Source organism: Phascolarctos cinereus, unplaced genomic scaffold, assembly GCF_003287225.1.
Source record: "Phascolarctos cinereus isolate Bilbo 61053 unplaced genomic scaffold, phaCin_HiC Scaffold_726;HRSCAF=1367, whole genome shotgun sequence".
NCBI classification, from domain to species: domain Eukaryota; kingdom Metazoa; phylum Chordata; class Mammalia; order Diprotodontia; family Phascolarctidae; genus Phascolarctos; species Phascolarctos cinereus.
This window is the reverse complement of record NW_027556098.1, coordinates 351,013,917-351,035,202: the sequence shown is the minus strand read 5'-3', so window position 1 is coordinate 351,035,202 and position 21,286 is coordinate 351,013,917. Positions and strand designations below refer to the sequence as shown.

The 21,286-nt window shown below is 39.0% G+C and overlaps 2 pseudogenes; both read left to right on the top strand.

The window, feature by feature from the left end:
* Window positions 1-490: 490 nt before the first annotated feature.
* LOC110195006 (transcription factor E2F6 pseudogene) lies at window positions 491-10,435 on the top strand (annotated as a pseudogene).
* Window positions 10,436-10,617: 182 nt separating this feature from the next.
* LOC110195093 (olfactory receptor 52P1-like) lies at window positions 10,618-11,256 on the top strand (annotated as a pseudogene).
* The last annotated feature ends 10,030 nt before the right edge of the window (window positions 11,257-21,286 follow it).

The window sequence follows — 21,286 nt, the reverse complement described above, 5'->3', positions numbered from 1 at the left end:
GAATGCTAGACTATTAGAGAATTTCCATTGCTTTTTTTAAGCTTTTCATTCATTCATTCATTCATTCATTCATTCATTTATCTATCTGTTTATTTATTTGTTTGTTTGTTTGTTTATTTAATTAGATAACTAAAACATACTATAAACTTAAATACTAAAACTTGAATACAAAATAAAATTAAAAAAAATTGCCATGTGCACAGCAGAACTTATGAGAGGATTCAAAATATATAGCAATAAGGGAGTCTGCTGGGAGAGCTGGGCGGGCACCTCAGGGAGGGGTCAGGGAGTGGCTCTGGCTTAATCAGGGCCTGGGCTGCCACAGATCTCACCAGGAGGAGGCAGACCACAAGCCTCAGGACCTGGCCTGCCTGAGAAGATGTCTGGTGTCCTGAAGGCTGCAGCTGGGTACCCAGACCCCACCTCGGACACTTAGGCCTGCCAGAGGAAGCTGGAATCAATGAACTGAAACCCCCAGCTGCGAGTCCAAATGAAGAGCCTGCTGCCTCAAAAAATAAGGATTAGTTTAGAAGAAAATGCACAATACATGGCCATGAGAAAAGCACTAAGAGTGATAAAACCTTGTTATGATCTATCTTTGGTTTATTTAACTCGTAAATTTATGGAGCTCATCAAATCTTGATTTAAATGAAGTTGCAACATTGAGAGTAGGTAAACAAAAAGTATTTGACATCACCAATGTATTTGATGGTATCAACCTCATTCAGAAAAGATAGATCTAAGAACTATATTCAGTGGATTGGATCTCATCTTGGTGGTACTGGTGCAAAAGTACTGCAGCAAAAAAAAATGATAGGGATGAACTTATTTAAGAGTAATGGAAAAATCTTTGGATTAAGGATTGTGCTCAGCAGAGGTTTGAACTAACAGATGACAAATGAAATGAAATATTAGAAATTGTGACCTATGAAGACATACATAATATTCAAGCATTCCAAGAACAAATTGTTATTGTAGTTATGGCACCAGAAGAAACCAAATTCGAAGTGCCAACTCCCAAAGAAGACTGTATAACAGTACACATAAAGAACACAAAGGAAACTGTAGATGTTTATTTGTGTGAAGTGGAACAAGATAGCATAAGTAACAAAACATTTGAAGAAATGAGCACTACTTTATCTGAAAGTAAATCTACAATTCATCTTGATCAAGAGGGAAATTGACAGCAGAATGAGCCAAATGGGAAAAAACAAACAAACGCATAAACAAACAAAATAACCTGAATTGCCTTGAACATTAAAACTGAAATTATTTCAGTGTTTTTTGTCAAAGTTGGCTTAATTTCCTCTGTGGTGAGACTCACCTTTTCAGGTTGGACTTTAAAAAAAAATCAGCCATTGAGGACTTCTGTGCCCAGTTTGATATTAACATTAAGGCCAATAGTTTAAGCAGTTCTCTTGTGTACAGTTATATCAACTTATTGTAGAAAATGGCTCATTTTGTAAACAGTTATGAAAATGTAATTTGGCATGTACTTAAGTAAAATAAGGATTTTCCATATCAAAAAGAAAATCATGAAACAATATTTTAGAGCACAAGTTTGTTACTAGGAAAACATTCAGACTAATCTGAAATTGAAGAACACAGTATATCATTAACTTCTTTTTTTGACAATGCAGAATACATACCAAGTGAAATTATGCTGTACATCATGTGAGTACTGTTTGTATTGTGTACAGTCAGCTGTTTAAATAAAGATGTACAAAATAAAATTAAATATGAATACCCCTGTATATATTTGTACAATGTTTAGATACCTCGGAAAAATGTTAAGTATATATAAAAATTTCACCTTGTACAGCAAAAAATGAAATGCAAATATGAAAAGTAAAAAACAAAAACCCAAAACAAACAAAAAAAGCAATACATTTACATTTCAAGAAAGCCTATATAATAAATACTACACATTGTGTTCAGAATTGTCCATCTTTACTTCCTTGAAAGTTTTCTTTTGTTCTTTTTTTGTTATTTCATTTTTGTTTCCTTTGTTCTCTGCTATGCACTTTTTCACTTTGTTCTTTCTTTCCTTCCTTCCTCCACCCTCCCCCTCTCCAGAAGCTACAATTGTACAATACGATACACACAGTGGTGGGACATAGAAATGCGGTGGCTTCAGTGAAGTGTCAGGCTGAAGAACCGCAGATCATTACAGGAAACCATGGCACAATCATAAGATTATAGGATCTAGTGGCTAAAAAACCTTGGTCACCTTAACAAATCACAAAAAAAAAATCCTTTCAGAACAGTGCTTTTGCATGAAGACATATGTTATATGATATTCCAGAGGTCAAAGAAGCTAAGATTAAAATTACCTACCCAGCAAAACTGAGTGTAATCAATGAGAAGAAAAAATTGATATTCACTGATGTAAATGAATTTATTGCATTCTTGAGAAGCCAGAGCTAAACATAAAAACTGAGTTTCAAATAAAAGCCTGAATAGAAGCATGAAAAGGTAAACAGGAAAGAGAAATCATAAGGGACTTATTAAAGTTGAATATTTATATTCCTACATGGAAAGATAGTATTTGTAACTCATGAGACCTTTCTTAGTATTAAGGTAGTTGGAAGGAATTTATATATAGACAGATGGCACATGTTAGGTTGAATATGAAGGGATGGGGTGAGAAAAGAATGTACTGGGAGAACGAGAAAGGGAGAGGTAGAATGGGGTAAATTATCTCACGTAAAAGAGGCAAGAAAAAGCTTTTACAGTGGAGGGAAAGAAGAGGGAGGCGAGAGGGAATGAGAGAATTGTACTCCCATAAGATTTAGCTTAAAAAGGGAATAATATGCACAGACTATTGGGTATGGAAATCTAGCTTACCCTATAGGAAAGTAGGGAGGAAGGTGATAAGAGAGGGAGGGGTGATAGATGAGAAGGCAGATTGGGGGAGGGGATAATCAGAAGTAAACATTTTTGAGGCGGGACAGAGACAAAGGAAGGAATAGAATAAATGGGGACCAGGATAGGATGGAGGGAAATATAGTTAGTCTTTCACAACATGACTATTATATAAGAATTTTGCATGACTACACTATGTGGAATTGCTTGCCTTCTCAATAATGGTGGGTGGGAAGGCAGGAGGGGAGAGAATTTGAAACTCAAAGTTTTAGAAATGAATATTAAAAATTGTTTCTGCATGCAACTGGGAAATAAGATACACAAGCAAAGGGATGTAGAAATCTATCTTACCCTACAGGAAAATAGAAAAAGAAAGGGACAAGGTGGGGGGGAATAGAAGGGAGAAGGTGGGTGAAAGGGGAATCAGAATGTAGGCTATCATGGCGTAGGGGGATGGGAGAGGTGGGGAGAAACTCAAGATCTTGTGGAAGTGAATGTTGAAAACTAAAAATAAATAAATAAGTTGGGGGGGGAAGGAAAGAAAAAAGAAAGAAAGAAAGAAAAAAGGCCAATAACCACTGACCAGGCCTATATTGTCATTTCAACCACTCAAAGTGAATTTCACACACACATACACACACACACACACACACACACACACACACACACACACACATGCACACACACATTTCCATTTCCACTACAATCTTGAAATAGAAATCATTGTTCTAGGACAAGGCAAATAACTTAGATCACTGTCAAAGAAGAATCCAAACCCAGCTCATCTCAATGGATACCCTCAAGGTCTGAAATGGATGACTTATTGGCATTCACTTTGTCCTATAGAGGCAACTAAGAACCTAACTTCCTTGTGGTTTTCAAGTCACCCCCACTGTTGTGGGCTGAGAGGTTGTGACCCCTCAAAGACTGAATTACAGGATGGGTCATCAGGAATGAATTCACTGACTCAAGCATTCTTTAAGTCAAGGTGGCAAAGTTGATTGTTACGCTTTTCAGCGGGCAAGGATTCTGCAACCTTAGAGGTACAGTTAAAGTTTGTATAGGATAAAATACAATAAAACGTGTGCCAAATATGCTAACTGGGGGATTCAGGGTGGGATTAGGGAGTGGTTTAGGAGTGGTCAGTTCTTAAAAGAACATGCACTTCTCGTACCTACTGCGCAGGCTTTTTACCCAGAGTTCATTAGGAAAAGCCCACAAGGGGGGCCACGTGAAGGTGTGGTTTTAGGCCTGCTACGTCACAAAGTCAACTAGAGTTCAGGGTAACTGAGAGTTGTCCAGTTTGCCACCAATCAATGTCTTGTTTGACAAGATAGATGTAGGGAGTATACATATGTCTTAACTCTAGAATACAGTTAATGAGGAGCCCAGGATGCAGATAATGTAGTAGGGCGGTGGAATAGTATAGTAGTGGGTAAGAATGTCTTTATGACCCAGTGCAAAGCCAGTTTAAACTAATAAATCCTTCAGGTGCTGTTTAGAACTGCACCAGGAAGAGAGATAAGGGTCTTGCTGGGGCCCACTCACACATAATTGCTAAGCACAGGGTCCTTGGGCTGGGGAGAAATTGTCAGGGACAGTGTTTCTGAGGCTAGGGAGAAACTGGGGTCCAAGTACAAGCACCCAAATGCAAGCACCCGATCACCACCACTCCCATAACCCCTCCTGAGACATCGCTGCTTTTTCTGTAAACTGTTTTTCCTGGCTCTCTTGTTACTGGCCATTGCCTGGAATTCTGTGGTAATCGCATTGTCAAGTTTCCAACTAGTAATACCAGGAAACTTTCCTGCAGGTATTTCCCCAGTGCCTGTACAAACTGTAGACTGGTAAGGACAGGTATCTGACTCCTGCTCCTCAAAGCAGTGCTTCCAAGCTTCATGGAACATGGTGGGCTACCTTGCAATACCAAGCAACCTACTCCATAACTAATTCAGAGGACAACTGGGCCCCTGTCAACCTGCAACAGTGACTTATCAAAAATCCTTGTCTCCAAATCTGTTTTTCCATCAAGACTGGGGAACCCTGAAATAGTTCCTCTTGCGTGGTGCTTTTGCCACTTCAGTCCTCTGCCTAGAAAAGACATTTTTCAGGGTACAACTGCCCAGTTTATATGGATCTGTCACCTTTTCCAACTCATGGGATTTAAGGCCAAACACTGCTGACTTCCATGTAATTTTCTGCCCCTAAATACCACTGGGCTGCTCCCTCCCTGTGGTCAACCTCCCCTTCACCTCCTCCCCACCTCAAACCCCATTGATTGATAGTTCTTACAACAATGATCATCCTTTCATAGAGACTGGGGCCCGCATCAGGCCTTTAAACGGTTGGAGAGATTTCCACATTGTTAGTTCATCAATCTATAGTGAAATGATTGCAGTTCTCGTTTTTCAAGGGATTGGGGAAAAAACACTTTTAAGACTTGTGTTTGTTGAATGATTCACACTTAATCTAGTGCTTAGTTTGCCTGGAACATAGTAGACATTTAATGGATATTTATTGACTTGACTAGACTTGACTTAATGGAAAAAGAGTAATTGGTGGTGATAGTCCAAGCAGTTGTTGGTACATACCAGTGGAAGTGGGATAGAGTGGGAAGAATGGAGAACCCTAGAAACAGGCTTAGGTCAGGGGCGGAGCCAAGATGGCAGAGTGAAAGCAGTGACTTGCTTGAGCTCTCCTCCAAAACCCTCCAAATACTTATAAAAAAAGGCTCTAAACAAATTCTGAAGCAGCAGAATGCACAAAAAGACAGAGTGAAACAAATTTCCAGCCCAAGACAACCTGGATGATTGATCAGAAAGGTGTATCGCGCTGGGAGTTCAGCGCAATGCAGCATGGTCATGCAGGCCACAGCAAAACTGGAGCAGGCCTCAGAGGACTGAATTGTGGGCAGCTGTGGAGGTTTCCAGACTCCTCAATCCACAAATGCCAAAGACAACTTAGAAGGTCAGTGGGAAAAGTCTTCTTCTGCAGTGCTGAGACAGGAAGGCAGGGTCTCACCTCCATTCCCCAAGAGCGTGGCCCTGGTGGGGGGGATAGCTGCTTCCCGAGCTTCCGGCCCACAGACTGAGGGGGAATCCAGTGGATGATCAGAGAGGGATTGCAGGGATCTCTTTGCCAGTGCTGAGGCAGGAATCTCTTGCTTTGTCTGTGTTTGGATCTGAGCCACAGTTCTGGGTGGCGGTCCTGGGGTGAGGAGGAGCTCTGGCTTAGTGGGGCTTGTAGTGGCTGTTGAGAGGAACCCCTCCTCACAGTTACAGGACAGAAAGGAGTACTTGTAGTCACAGGCCAGGAAAGGAGTAAACACCTCACCCCTTATCATACAACCTTGGAAGAACTGAAAATTTACAGGTCCCTACAAGTATCTCTGAAAACAGCTGTATAAACCCCCTGAAGCTTGGGACAGTACATTCTCCACATTGGAAGCAGACTCTTACCTTACCAAAGAGTTTAAAACTCAAATGATTGTCCAGGATCATGAGCAAGCAGAGCAAAAAGAGTCAGACTATATTATCTTACTTTGGTGAAAAAGAAGATCAAAATATACAACCAGAAGAGACAACAAAGTCAAAGCTTCTACATCCAAAGCCTCCAAGAAAAATATGAATCAGTCCCAGGCCTTGGAAGAGCTCAAAAGGGATTTGAGAAGCAAGTAAGGGAAGTAAGGAAAAACTGAGAGTGATGCAAGAAAATCATGAAAAACAAGTCAACAGCTTGCTAAAGGAGACCCACAAAAATACTGAAGAAAATAACACCTTAAAAAATAGCCTAACCCAAATGGCAAAAGAGGTCCAAAAAGCCAATGAGGAGAAGAATGCCCTAAAAAGAAAATTGGCCAAATGGAAAAGGAAGTCCAAAAGATTACTGAAGAAAATACTTCCTTAAAAATTAGAATAGAGCAATTGGAAGATAGTGACTTTATGAGAAATCACGACACAGTAGAACAAATCCAAAAGAATGAAAAATTAGAAAACAATGTGAAATATCTCATTGGAAAAACAACTGACCTGGAAAATAGATCCAGGAGAGAGAATTTAAAAATTATTGGACTATCTGAAAGCCATGATCAAAAAAGAGCCTAGACATCATCTTTCAAGAAATTATCAAGGAAAACTGCCCTGATATTTTAGAACCAGAGGGCAAAATAGAAATTGAAAGAATCCACAGATCTCCTGAAAGAGATCCCCAAAGGAAAACTCCTAGGAATATTATAGCCAAATTCCAGAGTTCCCAGGTCAAGGAGAAAATATTACAAGCTGCCAGAAGGAAACAGTTCAAGTACTGTGGAAACACAATCAGGATAACACAAGATTTAGCAGCTTCTACATTAAAGGACACAGGGCATGGAATATAATATTCCAGAGGGCAAAGGAGATAGGATTACAACCAAGAATCACCTACCCAGCAAAACTGAGTATAATCCTTCAGGGAAAAAATGGTCATTCAGTGAAATAGAGGACTTTCAAGCATTCTTGATAGAAAGACCAGAGCTGAATAGAAAATTTGACTTTCGAATACAGGACTCAAATGGTAAACGGGAAAGAGAAATCATAAGAGACTTATTAAGATTGAACTGTTTGCATTCCTGCATGGAAAGGTGATATTTATAACTCATGAGACCTTTGTCAGTATTAGGGTAGTTGGAGGAAAAAAATTATATGTATGTATATGTAGATAGATAGACAGAGGACACAGGGTGAGCTGAAGATTAAGGGGTCATATCTGGAGAATAAAATTAAGTGATGAGAGAGTATTATACTCAGAGAAGAAGAAAGGGAGAGGTAGAATGGGGCAAATTATCTCAGAAAAAAAAACCGAAAAGAAAAATCTCTTACAGTGGAGGGGAAATGGGGGAAGGTGAGAGGGAATGAGTGAATCTTATTCTCATAGGATTTGGCTTAAGGAGAGAATAACATACACATTCAATTGGGTATGGAAATCTGTCTTACCCTACAGGAAAATAGGGGGAGAAGGGGACAAGAGAGAAGGGGGGTGATAGAGAGGAGGGCAGATTGGGAAAGGGGTAATCAGAAGCAAATACTTCTGAGGAGGGACAGGGTCAAAAGAAAGAATAGAATAAATGGGAGGGCAGGATAGGATTAAGGGAAATAGAGTTAGTTTTTCACAACATGTCTACTATGGTCATGTTTTGCATAACTGCACATGTGAAAGCTATGTTGAGTTGCTTGCCTTTTCAGTGAGGGGGGAGTGGGGAGGGAGGAAGAGAGAAAATTTGAAACCTAAAGTTTCAAAAACATATGTTTAAAAAAAATGTTTTCACATGCAACTGGGAAATAAGAAATATAGGAAATGGGGTACAGAAATCTATCCTGCCCTGCAGGAAAATAGAAGGGGAAGGGGATAAGAGAAGGGGAGAGAGATAGAAGAGAGGACAGACTAGGGGAAGGGATACTCAGAATGCATGCCATCTTGGGGTGGGAGGTTGGGGAGATGGGGTGAAAATTTGGAACTCAGAAACTTGTGGAAGTGAATGTTGAAAACTAAAAATAAATAAATTTGTGTATAAAAAAAAAAAAAGAAACAGGCTTTCAACATAATGGCCAGATTTGCTGCAGTGTGATCACTTAGTTAAAAGCTCTCTTCACTGAAGAGAAGACTTTAACCTCCTTTGTCCAAGCACTTTATGCTTAATAAATAATTAGGAGCCTGTTGTGATTAATTCACCCAGAGAGTAACCACCCTCTTCATTGTTTCTGAGCACTGAACACCCTGATGTACTGAAAAGGTATCTCAGACTACAATGTAAGTAAATATGGTGCTGAGCTGGTGGTCCAGGATTAGGGGGAAAATGATTTTTCTACAACGCCACTTATTGTGAGGATAGTAATTCCCACCTTCTTTAGCGAATGGAAAAGGGGTGGAGATATCTGGGAAAAGAATATAAAAGCCCAGTTCATGTTCAATTTGAGAAATTGTTGCTCAGAGCCCAGGCAGGAATAGTGAATATGTAACCTGCAAAGGAAGAAGACTTAGCAGGGACATAATCCAGAGCCCTTGCCTGGGGTTTACTGTTAGGGATTTTAGGAGGTGATTATTAGTCCAATGTATATTGGAAAAGAAGGCTTCTGAAGTATCTTTCAACTCCTACACAATATTATATTGATTCCAAATATATGATTTTTTTATGATTTTTTTTTTATTTTAGGTTATTGGGGTTAAGTGACTCGCCCAGGGTAACACAGCTAGTACGTGTCAAATGTTTGGTCTGAGGCCGGATTTGAACTCAAGTACTCTTGACTTCAGGGCTGGTACTCTATCCACTGCGCCACCTAGCTGCCCCCTTGATTCCAAATATAGACCAGGTGTTTGAATCAATTTGATGGGACAAATATCAAGACTAAGGGCATTCTCTTCTTTCTTTTCATCTTTCTTTTTTCATTTGTAAGATTCTTTGTTTTAAGAGATGGGTCTTTGTGATGGATACAGGAGGAATTCTGTGCAATGTCAAAAAAAACGGCATCTCAGAAATTTACAATATGAGAATTGGGCTATTCCAACTCCTATAGGTTCTGCTAATGCAGTTTGGGGTGCCTATATTCTAAGTGAATCTTTCAAAATTTAATGGGGGTAAGTTTGGTATTTATACACCAGAAAAAAATAGAAGATCTGGATAGGATTGAGCAGTGGTAAATGGCCTGGGGTAAGCCAGGTGCAGACAATGAAGGCAGTTAAGTAGTCAAGTAGTCAGAGAGCCACAGTGAAAGGAGTATTGAAAGAGCTATTGAGCATCTAGGTGGCCTGGGATGGACCTGATACCTCAGGTAAAAAGCCAGGGACTGGGTTGTGTGGGATAGTTCAGGGGCTGGGCTGTGTTCAAAGACATGGTCTTTTCCTTTTAGAGGTCCAGGTCCCATCACCACATCAGTACCTAAGTCTCTACTAAGAAAAAAAAACTGCCTACATAATGTTTTCAATCTAAATGGGGAGTCAACTGAACTTTAGAAGGCAATATGTCAATCAAAGCTGTAAACTAGGTAATTTGGAACTCAACAGAAGTAATGCTTTTGAATTGGTTGATACACAATGCTAGATACTAGGAATGATGGAAGGAAGATAGAGCATGGTCCTTTCTAGAATCTGCTGTTGCAATATACATAAGACTAAATATATATTGTTTAATATTATATTGAGAACCAGATGCAAATATGTAACTCGTTAGATACGAAACCACAACTCTCATGGACTTTTTGTAATTTAAGGTGATGTTAAGGTAACCTGTATTTTTCCAGTTACTATGTCCCATAATCTTATGGTTGTATCATGGCTTCCTGTAATGATCTGTGATTTTGCAGCTTGACACTTCACTACATCGACTGTGTTTGTGTGCCCCACCAATGTGTATACATTGACTCATATCCTCAGGTCCCATATCCTTACAATTGAATCCCTACTAGACATCACTAGCACACCAATTGTTGGGTACAAATCCAAACAATATACTACACTTGGATATCCAGGTAGAAGGAATGGCCAAGCTGCAGATGGGAAGTTTACAAAATCAGCAGAGGCTGGGAATGACGATGTCTGATCAATTCCAGACAATTCATTGCCAGGGGAAGGGAGACAAAGTCAGCTGCAGTCAGTTTGTAGTCAATCATATCTGTCAAGTGCTTATCACAGTTCCTGGCTTGTAGTAGATGCTAAGTAAATGTTTATTCCCCTACTTCCCTTTTTTCCCCCATTCTCCAAAGAAGATAAAAGGTATCTCAGATGTTCTTCATCCATAGTTTCACAGCCATGGAATCTGGCTTCTTCTTAGCAATGGCCTTTTACCACTATGTGGCCATTTGCAACCCACTGCACCATACAAATGTCCTTACCCATATCCACATTACCAAGATAGGTGTTGCCATGGTACTTCGAGGTATGGTCTTTTTCTCCCCACATCCTATCCTGGTTAAGCAGCTGCCCTACTGTCAAACTCGAATAATTGTACACAGTTACCATGAGTTCATGGCTTTGGTCAAACTTGCATGTGCAGATGCAGGTGCTGCCAAGGGTTACAGCATCACCATGGCTGGTGTCTTTGGCTACTGTGATGCCTCTTTCATTGCCATCTCCTATGTCCTCATTCTTTGTGCTGTGTTTCATCTCCCATCCCATGAGGCCAGACTTAAAGCCTTGGGAACATGTGGCTCCCATGTTTGTGTCATCCTTGTCTTCTACTCCACAGCTGGTTTCACCTTCCTGACTTATCGCTTTGGCTTCAATGTGCCCCCACATGTCCACATTTGTATTGCTAATATGTAGTTGCTAGTGCCTCCCTTCCTTAACCCCATTGTTTATGGAGTCAGGACTAAAAAGATTAGAGATCATGTTCTAGGGACATTGAGGATAAAGGTTGTCTGAATATTATTTCAATATCATCAGAGACAACAACAGAAACACCCTAACCCTAGAGCTGAGATAAAGAAAGAACTTATGATCTTCTCACTCATGGTGAACTTTGATTGCCAGGCAGTCCTGCTATTTCATGACAAGCTGAATAATGTAAAAAAAGGGAGATATGCTGTATAATATGTATTCACCATTTTCATACAGCTGAGTTTTAAATCGACCCTAAGGAAAACTTGGATTAGTTTTCCTAATGAAATACAGCACAAGTGAGATATTTCCCTATCTTCCTGCTCCTTCCCTTTTTCCCTTTATGAAGCATATCCAATAATAAGGGAACAGTAGACAGAAGACAATGAGGCTGAAAGTGCTGCCCCAATCTTATCACTGAGAATCAACTGCTGGAAAAAAGTGAATTGTGTGAATTTGATGCCAAGGCAGTTTGCAAGTAGGGAAAGAAGTGGAGTCCTTGTTCTCTGTATAACGTTTTCCAATTCACATGACAAGTCACTAAGGAGAGACACAAGAATACCCAAAGACGCTTTTCTATTAGGGTGTGATGTATTTGAGCTTCTTGTATGACCTTTCCATACAAATTCCTAAATCATCATAGGCGATGACTGAAAACAGAGAATGAATTTGTTAGTTGCTGTATAATGTTTCACCAAATGCAATTGAATAATAATGCAAAGCATTTCACATATGTAATCTCATTTAGTTGAGTATTCATAATTTAAGCTTGTTGATGAGAATGAGGAAGAGTGGAGGAAATAGATGAGCAAGATGAGGTTAAGGTCACTTCTCTGTATCTCACTTGACTGAGATATTACCCTGACAGCTCCATGCATATCTTCATGAAGACACAGAGTACAAAAGTAATTTCCCTTAAAACATAGTTTTAGAGAAATGAAAAGACAAGACACAAATAGACCTACCTGAAGTCTGATCAGCAGAGAAAAAAAAACAGGAATATGAAAGGAAAAGCTTAAAAAGTGTCTAAAAATTGAATTTATATTAAAGACTTCTATGGAGACAGCAGCAGATAAATATAGAATCATATTGGAAGAAAAGAGAAGGCAACCTCCCCCCCAAAAAAAAAAGTCAGGAAAATTTCCCATGTCTCCAATAGTTGCTATTTTTTAATGATAGAATAATATTTCATTGTATTCTTGTCCCTCTGATTGAAGGCCCAAAAAGTGGAGTACCAAACTCCTACCAATATCTTCTTTTATAGAGAAAAGGAACTGGACTTTGGTTCATTCCACTCTGCATCTACTGCTCTGTTTGGTTTCAGCTACATAAAATAAGATGCCTCCATGCTAAGTAGTCCCTGGTCTCATTATCCCCCATTTTTTGCCTTCTTTGTGTGTTATTGTTCCCCCATTAAATATTATTTATTATTAACTTTTTTTAAATTTTGAGTCTCAAGTTTTTTTCCCTTTCTCCAACCCCTCCCCCACCCATTGAGAATGCAAAGCAATATATCTATAATAGATATGAAATCAGGAAAAACTTATTTCCACATTAGCTATGTTGTAAAAATAAAAGCAAGAAAAATAAAGTGAAGTTATATTTGAATTTGTGCTCAGAGTTTATCAGTTCTCTTTATGGTGGAGGATAATATTTTTCGTCGTGTCTTTTTTTTTAATATAAATTCATATATTTTTAGTCATTCCAAATTTTCACCCGATCTCCCCCATCCCCCACCCCAAGATGTCATGCATTCTGAATATCCCTTCCCCTAGTCTGTCCTCTCTTCTATCTCTCTCCCCTTCTCTTATCCCCTTCCCCTTCTATTTTCCTGTAGGGCAGGACAGACCTCTGTACTCCATTTCCTATATTTCTTATTTCCCAGTACCATGTGAAAACATTTCTTTTTAAACACGTTTTTAAAATTTTAGCTTCAAATTTTCTCTGTCTTCCTCCCTCCCCACCCACCCTCATTGAAAAGGCAGGCAACTTAATATAGGTTGTACATATGCAGTTATGCAAAACACGTCCATAGTAGACATGTTGTGAAAAACTAACTCTATTTCCCTTAATCCTCCCATTTATTCTATTCTTTCTTTTGACCCTGTCCCTCCTCAGAAGTATTTGCTTCTGATTACCCCCTTTCCCAATCTGCCATCCTCTCTATCATCCCCCTTTTCTCTTGTCCCCTTCCATACCCAATTGAAAGTGTATGTTATTCCCTCCTTAAGCCAAATCCTAAGAGAATAAGATTCACTCATTCCCTCTCACTTTTCTTTTCTGTAAGAGACTTTTCTTTTCCGTTTTTTTTGTGAGATAATTTACCCCATTCTATCTCTCCCTTTCTTCTTCTCCGAGTATAATACTCTCTCATACCTTAATTTTATTCTCCAGATATGACCCCTTAATCTTACTGACAAAGGTCTCATGAGTTATAAATATCATCTTTCCATGCAGGAATGTAAACAGTTCAATCTTAATAAGTCTCTTATGATTTCTCTTTCCTGTTTACCTCTTCATGTTCCACTTGAGTCCTGTATTTGAAAGTCAAATTTTCTATTCAGCTCTGGTCTTTTCATCAAGCACGTTTGAAAGTCCTGTATTTCACTGAATGTCAATTTTTTCTTCTGAAGGATTATACTCAGTTTTGCTGGGTATGTAATTCTTGGTTGTGATCCTGTCTCCTTTTCCCTCTGCAATATTATATTCCATGCCCTGTGGTCCTTTAATGTAGAAGCTGCTGAATCTTGTGTTATCCTGATTGTGTTTCCACAGTACTTGAACTGTTTCCTTCTGGCAACTTGTAATATTTTCTCCCTGACCTAGGAACTATGGAATTTGGCTATCATATTCCTAGGAGTTTTCCTTTGGGGATCACTTTCAGGAAGAGATCTGTGGATTCTTTCCATTTCTATATGCCCTCTGGTTCTACTATATCAGGGCAGTTTTCCTTGATAATTTCTTGAAAGATGATGTCTAGGCTCTTTTTTTGATCATGGCTTTCAGATAGTCCAATAATTTTTAAATTCTATCTCCTGGATCTATTTTCCAGGTCAGTTGTTTTTCCAATGAGATATTTCACATTGTTTTCTAATTTTTCATTCTTTTGGATTTGTTCTACTGTGTCTTGATTTCACATAAAGTCACTGTCTTCAAATTGTTCTATTCTAATTTTTAAGGAAGTATTTTCTTCAGTAATGTTTTGGACTTCCTTTTCCATTTGGCCAATTTTTCTTTTTAGGGCATTTTTTTCCTCATTGGCTCTTTGGACCTCTTATGCCCTTTGGGTTAGGCTATTTTCTAAGGTGTTATTTTCTTCAGTATTTTTTTGGGTCTCTTTTAGCAAGCTATTAACTTGTTTTTCATGATTTTCTTGCATCACTCTCATTTCTCTTCCCAGGTTTTCCTCTACTTCCCTTACTTGCTTCTCAAAATCCCTTTTGAGCTCTTCCAAGGCCTGAGGCTGATTCATATTTTTCTTGGAGGCTTTGGATGTAGGAGCTTTGACTTTGTTGTCTTCTTCTGGTTGTATATTTTAATCTTCTTTTTAACCAGAGTAAGATAATATAGTCTGACTCTTTTTGTACTGCTTGCTCAAGATCCTGGCCAATTACATGACTTTCACGCTCTTTCTTAAGGTAGAAGTCTGCTTCCAATGTGTAGAATGTACTGTCCCAAGCTTTGGGGGTTTATACAGGTATTTTCAGAGATACTTGTAGGGATCTGTAAATTGTCACTTCTTCCAAGGTGGTATGATAAGGGGCAAGGTGTTTATTCCTTTCCTGGCCTCTAACCACAAGTACTCCTTTCTGTCCTGTAACTGTGAAGAGAGTTTGCTCTCCACAGCCACTACAAGCTCCACCATGTCAGCACCCCTCCTCACACCAGGACCGCCACCCAGAACTGTGACCCAGATCCAAGAAAGGGCAAAGCAAGAGATTCCTGCCTCAGCACTGGCAAAGAGATCCCTGCAATCCCTCTCTGATCATCCACTGGATTCCCCCTCAGTCTGTGTGCAGGATGCTCAGGAAGCAGCTGCTCCCCCAGTGCCACTCTCTTGGGGAATGGAGCTGAAACCATGCCTTCCTTTCTCAGCACCGCAGAAATAGACTTTTCCCACTGACCTTCTAAGTTGTCTTTGGCATTTGTGGATTGAGGAGTCTGGAAACCTCCACAGCTGCCCATGATTCAGTACTCTGAGGCCTGCTCCAGGTTCGGGGCGGTCTGCGCGCCCATGCCATGCTGCGCTGCTCTCCCAGCCCGGCAAGATACGCCTTTCTGATCAATCATCCAGGTTGTCTTGGGCTAGAAATTTGTTTCACTCTGTCTTTTTGTGGGTTCTTCTGCTTTAGAATTTGTTTAGAGCTGTTTTTTTGAGTATTTGCAGGGGTTTGGAGGAGAGCTCAAGCAAGTCACTGCTTTCACTCTGCCATCTTGGCTCCGACCCCTTGTTATGAATCTTTCAAAGCTGTCTTGGATCATTGGGTCATTGATCACAGTGGTCAGGTCTTTCAGAATTTGTGTACAGTTTAGAAGCTGCTAAATCAAATGTAGTCCTAACTGTGTCTTCATGATATTTGAATTGATTCTTTTTGGCTGCTTATAATATTTTCTCCTTTACTTGGGAACACTGGAAGTTGTCTGTAATATTCTTGTGTGTTTTCCTTTTGAGATATCTTTTAGGAGATAATCAGTGTGTTCTTTCAAAGTCTAGTTTACTCTTTTATTCTAAGTTATGCAGGAAGTATTCTTTTATAGTTACTTTAAATATGAGGCTTATGCTGTCTTTTTTGATCATGGCTTTTAGGCAGTACAACTATTTTTTTAAATCATCTCTGCTTGTTCCATTTTCCAGGTCAGTTCTTCTCTCAATGAGGTATGTTACATTTTCTTCTATTGTTTTTTCATTCCTTTGACTTTATATTGTTGTTTCTCACTGTCTTGTGGAGTCATTCACTTCCAGCTGCCCAATTTTTATTTTTGAGAACTATTTTCTTCAGTAAGATTTTATACTTCTTTTTCCATTGATCAATTCTCCTTTTTTTAGGAGACTTTTCCTTCAGCAATTTTTGTACCTCTTTAACAAAGCTGTTAAATCTCTTCCTAATTTTCTCACATCATTCTCATTTTCTCCCCAATTTTCCCTCCACCATTCTTATCACTTTACTTAGTTCTTCTAAGAATTCTTGTTCAGCTTGTGTCCAATTTGCATTTTTCCACCTTGATGCTTTGTTTTAGCTGTTTTCATATTCTTGTCTTCTTCTGAGTTTGTGTCTTGATTTTCCCTGTCATCATAGTAGCTTTATATGGTCTATTTCCCCCCATCATTTATCAGCCTATTTCTTGACATTGAACTTTATGTTAAAGTCAAGCTTTGTTCAGCTTGGGGAGTAGGTGGCCACTGTCTCAAGCTTCACATTTTTTGTGCTGGTGTTTTCAGAGCTACTTCTGGGGGTTTGTGAGTTTTCAGTGTTTCCAAGATATTTTGATCTGGGGAAAGGATGGTCTCTGTTATCTTGGTCTACACCATGATCTTTACTTAGTATGGCTCCCTGCTCCTCTGCAACCACAAGTACTATTATTCCTTTTGGCCTTTGGACTGTGATGAGGTCCCTGCTCCCTTCAACCCCAAGCACTACTGTTCCTCTGTGTCCTGGAATTAGGAGGAGAGTTCCAGAAGCTGTTGTGGCATCTATTACAGTTACCTCCAAAACCCCCTGCTAATGTTCCCACCATATGCACTTTAAGCTGGCAGCTACCCTGGTGTCATAGAGTTCTCATTTCAATTTCCTAATTTATCTTGGGCTTGAAAAATTTCTCACCCTGACCTTTTGTTTGCTACCACACTCCAGAATTTGATTTGAAGGAGAATCTTAAAGTTGTTTTATGATGGGGAATTTGGAAAGAGATCAGCTGGACTGCGGCCTCTATTCTACCATTTTGGTTCTCAAGGAGTGAAGGTGAAGAGGAAGAAAATTTGGAATTGAAAGTTTTAAAACATGAATGATTAGAAAATGCATTTACTTGCAAAATATGTAATGGAATAAATAAAACATATTTGTAAAGAAATTAATTACTGAGTGTCTGCATTGCCATTTTTGTTCCTATAATGTAGCTACTCTCAATAAAATCTACTTTGTTAAGTAAAAGCAGTTTTTTTGTCCACTTCATTATCAATTTTAACTAATTTTACTGTATTTAGAAGAATCTAGCAAAATACTTGTTTACTATACCTTTTTAGGTATACTTGTTGTTATTGTTGAGTTGTTCAGTCATGTCCAACTCTTCATGACCCCTTGGACTATAGCTTTCCTGGTATTTCTATCTTTCACTATCTCCTGAAGTCTATCCAAGCTCTTATTCATTGCTTTCATAATTCTATCTATCCATATTATCCTCTCTGCTGCCCCCTTTTCCTTTTGCCTTCAATCTTTTCCAGCATCTTTTCCAGTGAGTCTCATATTCTCATTATATGGTCAAAGTATTTAATCCTTTCTTCAGTATTTGGCCTTCCAATAAATAACCTAAATTAATTTATATAAGTATTGACTAATTTGATCTCCTTGCTGTCCAAGGAACTCTTGAAAGTTTTCCCCACAACTACAATTTGAAAATATTGATTCTAAGGCACTCAGCTTCCATTATAATCCAACTCTCACAGGCATACATTGCTACTGTAAAAAACATAGCTTTGACTACATAGACCATTGTCAGCAAGGTGATGTCTCTCCTTTTCACTATGCTATCCAGATTTGCCATAGATTTACTTCCAAGGAGCAGGAATTTTTTAATTTTGTGATAGCAGTCACCATCTAAAGTGTCTTCAAGGCCAAAAATATAAAATCTAACACTGATTCCATTTCTTCTCCATCTATTTACCAGGAAGTGATGGGATCACTTGCTTTTTTGATGTTAAGCTTAAAGCAAGTTTTTACTGTCTCTTCTTTCATCCTTATCAGGAGGCTACTTAAATCTTCTTCACTTTCTGCCATCAGAGTGACATCATCTGCTTATCTGGGATTGTTAACATTTCTCCTACAAACCTTAATTCTGCCTTTTGATTCACCCAGCCTGGCATTTTGCATGATGTACTCTGCATATGAGTTAAATAAACTAGATGACAGTATACAGCATTGTCGTACTTCTTTCCCATTCTGAAATCAGTCAGTCAAACCAATCCATGTCTGGTTCTAACTTGCTTCTTGACCTATATAAAATTTCCTCAAGAGACAAGTTAGATGAACTGGTTGTCCCATCTCTTTGAAGACTTACCACATTTTGTTGTGACCCACACAGTCAAAGGCTTTAGTGCTGTCAGTGGATCAGAAGATTTTTTTTTCTCCCTGGAATTCCCTTGCTTTCTCCATAATCCAGTGAACATTAGCAATTTGGTCTCTAATTACTCTGCCTCTTCAAAAACCAGCCTGCTCTTCTAGTGATTCTTAGTTCACATATTGTTGAAGCCTATCCTAAATCTTAAACATAACCTTGATGGAATCTGAAATGAGTGCAATTAATTAATAATTTGAAAATTCCTTTGCATTTCTCCTATTTAGGATAGAGGTATAATGGATCTTTTCCAATCTAGTAGCTACAGTTGAGTTTTCCAGATTTGCTGGCATATTAAATACAGTTATTTTAATAGGCATCCTCTTTTAAGGTTTTAAATGATTTAACTAGGATTCCATCACTTCCAATAGCATTTTTGTACTAAATGTTTTCTAATGCCCACTTGACTTCATTATGTTTCTAGTAAGTAACCACATCATGTGGTTATCAATGATATTAAGATCTTTCTTGTATATTTCTTTTGTGTATTGTCACCACCTCTTGTTAACTTTTTATGCTTCTGTTAAGTCCCTACCATTATTTTGTCTTTTATCATGCCTATTTTTGCGTGAAACATTTCCTTGATATCTCTAAGGCTTCTTACTTAGCTTACCACCAACTGTACAAGCGATATTTACATAATGCTTTAAACTCCACAAAGTATTACTTTATGAATTTTCTCATTGGATCCTCATAATAAACTAGAGAAAGTTAATATAGGAACTTTTTAATATACGTTTTAAAGCAGAGCCAATATAGCGGAGTGAAACCAGTGACTTGCTCGAGCTCTCCCCCAAACCCCTCCAAATACTCATAAAAAATCTCTCTAAACAAATTCTAAAGCAGAAGAACCCACAAAAAACAGAGTGAAACAAATTTCCAGCCCAAGACAACCTGAATGATTGGTCAGAAAGGTATACAGCGCACGGCTGACAGAGGAGCGCAGGGTGGCGTGGGCCCACAAGCCACAGCTAACCTGTAGCAGGCCTCAGAGAACTGAATCACCGGCAGCTGTGGAGGTTTCCAGACTCCTCAACTCACTAATGCCAAAGACAACTTAGAAGGTCAGTGGGAAAAGTCTGTTTCTGCGGTGCTGAGAAAGGAACTTGGGGTCTCGGCTCCTTTACCTGAGAGTGTGGCCCTAGAGGAGCAGCTGCCTCCTGAGCTTCTGGCACATAGACTGAGGTGGAAGCATGTGGATGATCAGAGGTGGATCTCTTTGCCAGTGCTGAGGCAGGAATCTCTTGCTTTGCCCTTGCTTGGATCTGGGTCACAGTTCTGAGGGGCAGTCCTAGTGTGAGAAGGAGCGCTGACATGGTGGAGCTTGTAGTGGCTGTGGAGAGCAAACTCTCTTCACAGTTACAGGACAGAAAGGAGTACTTGTGGTTGGAGGCCAGGAAAGGAATAAACACCTTGCCCCTTATCATACCACCTTGGAAGAAGTGACAATTTACAGGTCCCTACAAGTATCTCTGAAAACACCTGTATAAACCCCCAAAGCTTGGGACAGTACATTCTACACATTGGAAGCAGACTTCTACCTTAAAAGAGTAAAACTCAGTAATTGGCCAGGATCATGAGCAAGCAGCAAAAAGAGTCAGACTATATTATCTTACTGTGGTAAAAAGAAGATTAAAATATACAACCAGAAGAAGACAACAAAGTCAAAGCTCCTACATCCAAAGCCTCCAAGAAAAATATGAATCAGCCTCAGGCCTTGGAAGAGCTCAAAAGGGATTTTGAGAAGCAAGTAAGGGAAGTAGAGGAAAAACTGGGAAGAGAAATGAGAGTGATGCAAGAAAATCATGAAAAACAAGTTAACAGCTTGCTAAAAGAGACCCCAAAAAAAATACTGAAGAAAATAACACCTTAAAAAATAGCCTAACCCAAATGGCAAAAGAGGTCCAAAAAGCCAATGAGGAGAAGAATGCCCTAAAAAGAAAAATTGGCCAAATGGAAAAGGAAGTCCAAAAGATTACTGAAGAAAATACTTCCTTAAAAATTAGAATACAGCATGTGGAAGCTAGTGACTTTATGAGAAATCAAGACACTGCAAAACATCCAAAAGAATGAAAAATTAGAAAACAATATGAAATATCTCATTGGAAAAACAACTGACCTGGAAAATAGATCCAGGAGAGAGAATTTAAAAATTATTGGACTATCTGAAAGCCATGATCAAAAAAAGAGCCTAGACATCATCTTTCAAGAAATTATCAAGGAAAACTGCCCTGATATTAGAACCAGAGGGCATATAGAAATGGAAAGAATCCACCAATCTCCTCCTGAAAGAGATCCCCAAAGGAAAACTCCTAGGAATATTATAGCCAAATTCCAGAGTTCCCAGGACAAGGAGAAAATATTACAAGCTGCCAGAAAGAAACATTTCAAGTACTGTGGAAACACAATCAGGATAACACAAGATGTAGCAGCTTCTACATTAAATGACTGCAGGGCATGGAATATAATATTGCAGAGGGCAAAGGAGTTAGGATTACAACCAAGAATCACCTACCCAGCAAAACTGAGTATAATCCTTCAGGGGAAAAAATGGTCATTCAGTGAAACAGAGGACTTTCAAGCATTCTTGATGAAAAGAGGAGAGCTGATAAAGAAAATTTGACTTTCAAATAAGACTCAAGTGGAACACGAAGAGGTAAATAGGAAAGAAAATCATAAGAGATATTGAGGTTGAACTGTTTACATTGCTGCATGGAAAGATGATATTTATAACTCATGAGACCTT